Here is a 3,636-nt window from a genome sequence, read left to right as displayed (position 1 = left end):
TCTCAGATCAAAAGTTGGCATTATGCCTTCAGAAGCTATGGAACAAAGGCAGGACAGGGGAAGTTCAGTGCTATAGCAAATCATGGAAAATCTCAGGGTTCTAACTCAGTAAAAGTTTTTTCTCCTCATGACTGTGTAATGAGGAGCCACATAATTGTTTAGAGACCCACCTCCTTCCATCATAGTTCTCCTTCATGCACTTCTGCCATCTTCCAGGGCTTGTCCTTCTGCTGCATTCAGCCTGCAGTTGAGAAAAGAGAAAAGAACCAAAGGTTATCGTGAAACTTCTTCCCTTTTATTTTCTTCCTTTTTTTACTTGCTACATAGCTCCTATACTCACCAGAGAAATGGGGGGAGGGGAAGGGAGAAAGTGAGAAAGTATACCCCTCCCCAAATGACCATGCCACAATTGTTTCTCCTCCATTCTCCTCTCAGGATTTTGGGTACATGCACATAGGCACCCAGTGTTTTTCAAGCGCCCGTGTCTAGAAGTAGAATTGCACCATGGCCACGTGGGATCTAGCCACTTTAACCACCATGCCACCTGGCTGACCCACCCTGCAGCTTTTTAAAAGGCTAAGTTTGGAAGTGTCATAGTACAGATTTTTTCCCATACAATATTGACCAGAACTTAGTCATGTGATCTCACATAACTGCTAGGGATGCTGGGAAATGTAATGTAGTGGGACACCCATGAGGAAACAGCAACAAGGCTTAGGGAACACATAGCAGTCTTTGTCAGAGTAGGCAATATCTCCAGTATTTAAATGGCACCTTTCAGAGTACTAAATTGCACAAGCAAATACACCATGATGTGAACATAGGCACTGTAAAAGTTAAGATAAATGCCTTAAATGAAGACATGGTAATCAGAAACCAAAAGAATCTTACTCAATTTAGTGATTGATTTTATTCTCTTATTCAGTCAACCAGTCAATACATTTTTATTGAGCCATCTGCCAAGTGCTGTAGTAGACTTTAAGAATATAAACAAAAGTGAGAGAGAATCCCTGTCTTTCACAGAAACAAGGGAAGAAAAGCTATAGTCACAGTGCTACAGCCTGATTGTGTCTCACATGTTGAAATTCAGTTACTACTATGACAATAGTAAGAGGATGGAAACGTATTCTAACTAGGGTATTAATTTGGAGCCTGTAAGAACTGACTAGAATTGGATAAAATCATCAGAATGGGGGCCCCTGGTAGGTTTATAAAAAGAGCGAGGCCAAGGCACAGACATATGGACACACAAGCTCCTGCTTGCTGATATTGTAGGTATCATGCAATGCCCTGCAGCACCTTGAATTCTGCAGTCTCCACAAGAAAGAAGACCCTCACCAGATGTGGCCCTCTTGACTTGGAACCTCAAAAACCATGAGCTAAATAAACTCCTAGTTTTTATAAATTATCTACCCTGTAATGTTCAGTTTTTAGCAACAGAAAAGCAGACTAAAACACACAGTTTTATTCCTGAAAGTAGCCCCTATAATGATACTAAAATTCTAAGTCAATGACATTTTATTGGGAGTGAATATCCCTTAGTAGGGCCCTTCTTATTAGGTCCCCTAAGATGGGACCAGACTTCTGCTCTCTTGATCACACTTCAAATACTTACAGGTAACTTGGTTATACAATAAAGAATAGTTTCATTATTTATTACAAAGAAATAATGTTATAGCAAATGCTACCTCCTCCAGGAAGCCTTTCCTAATCATTAAAGCCCAAAATAATATTTTCTCATAAAATGTGTTTTATTTTTATGAGATCACTACCCTATTCTTAAATATTTATTTTAATATCATCTCCATCTCCCTTACAGTGTTCACTTGTTAATAATGTTGTTTTCTTTGAAATACTTTTAAGAAAAAACAATCTATTAAGGCATGCTGGCTCACTTTCACATGACCTGAGTGCCAGCCCATGAGAACTGGCATGGCAGCCTTATCTGCTGAGTGTTACTGCACCATGTTGCAAATGCTCCTGCCAGAGAGGGTGCTGCCCTGAGATCCTGAGAGGGGGACATTCTGTAGCAGGTGTGGCTTATTCCGTCATATGCTCTATTACTGCCATTTGTTTTATGTTCATAGACAGTAGGTTCAGCCATAATGACTAAGAAAATGTCTGCAGATGACAGTGCGGGAAAGAAATACACATAGTATCATCCTGTTTTAGAGCAGCTTGAGACTACAAGGAAATGGCTCTGGGTGAAAAAGAGAGGGTAAAAGACAGCCAGTGAGGAGAGACTGGGGGGAGTACTCTGATATATTAGGGGCCTAAAACACCACTGATGTCACACAACTGTATGAATTGGGCGGAAGGAACTCTGCAGCTCACAGTTTCAGGAAATTTGGATGGGGGAGAAGAAACATTTGCCAGTGTACAAAAGGGGAGCATAATTCAATAGGGACTGTGCCATAAATAACCCTTAAAGCTCTGATTCTGTTAGTTCTCCCCTTCCCAAGAGGGCATCAATTTTCCCAAACTGGGTAGGTGTGATTGTTTCATTTCCCCTACTGAATAATAATCTCCTTTAGCAAGAAAGTCTACATCTCATTCATATTTGACCTCTTTCTGTGTCTACTCCAGAGCCGTGCCCAAAATACTAACAATGTATGATGAATTCCTAAATAAAACAGACCACTCACCATCTCTGAAATGTCACCTAGTAAATTAAAAAAAAAAAAACTCAGAAATTCTGAGTACAGATTATATTTTTAAAGAAATTTGCCAAGTGTCAATCCCTCACCAAAGAAGACAAATAATGCTGGACATGAATCAGGCTTACGCTAAAGGAAAACGCTCAAGTCTGTCATAGCCTTTAGGGACCAGAGATGATTGGAAAGTCTCTGAGTTCCCTGAAGGGCCCTATTTTCAGTGTAATGAATGAGAGCCCCCATACAAGTGATCAATTCTGTCCAGACTAAAAACTCTTCTGGGAGTGTGAAAAGTGAGAAGTGAGGATCAGTTAAGATACAGCAACGGATCAAGATCCATAATACAGTGATTAAGGAATCCACCACATGATCAACCTTAATTCAAATCCTGGCCTTCATGGCTTAAAAAACATGCTGGGTATATATATATATAGGAAATAGGATTGCAGCATGACCCTTCCCTGTCCCAGGTGCTCTCTTCCTCACCCCCAGTGAGCACAAGAAACCTCTGGCAATTAAAAAAAAAAAAAAAAAAAAAAACACAGCAATTTTTTTACTTATACCTCAGGATTGTTTAGAATTCACAAAAATATGTGAGACCTCATTGGCCTATTCAATAGTTCCCTAAGAATGCAATTGTGTCCTGGAAAGGGCACAAAGGTATTCTATAAAAATCAGGCTGGAAATTCATCCCATCCTACCCAGAGAGAAGCAAACATACCCATAAAGAGGCATGCCAGGCAATGACAGGCAGTCATGCGTACCCAGCCTATGGGGGGAACCTTGGCTAACGGGTTCAGCATAAGTAAGAATGCATCATGTCGATCCAGGAAATTGCTGTGCAAGATCCTAAGGGGCTGCCCACCCTTGTCCCATGTTTGCCTAAGCCCAAGAGAATGCTCTGCCTGACTGCCCCCAGGTCTAGGGTTGGAGGCTGAAGTGGGATGAAAGAGCCCCATGTCAAGAGATGTAGACACTCTTT

This window comes from Tupaia chinensis, unplaced genomic scaffold, assembly GCF_000334495.1.
Source record: "Tupaia chinensis unplaced genomic scaffold, TupChi_1.0 Scaffold000710_1, whole genome shotgun sequence".
NCBI lineage: Eukaryota > Metazoa > Chordata > Mammalia > Scandentia > Tupaiidae > Tupaia > Tupaia belangeri.
Note: the sequence above shows the minus strand (reverse complement) of the source record.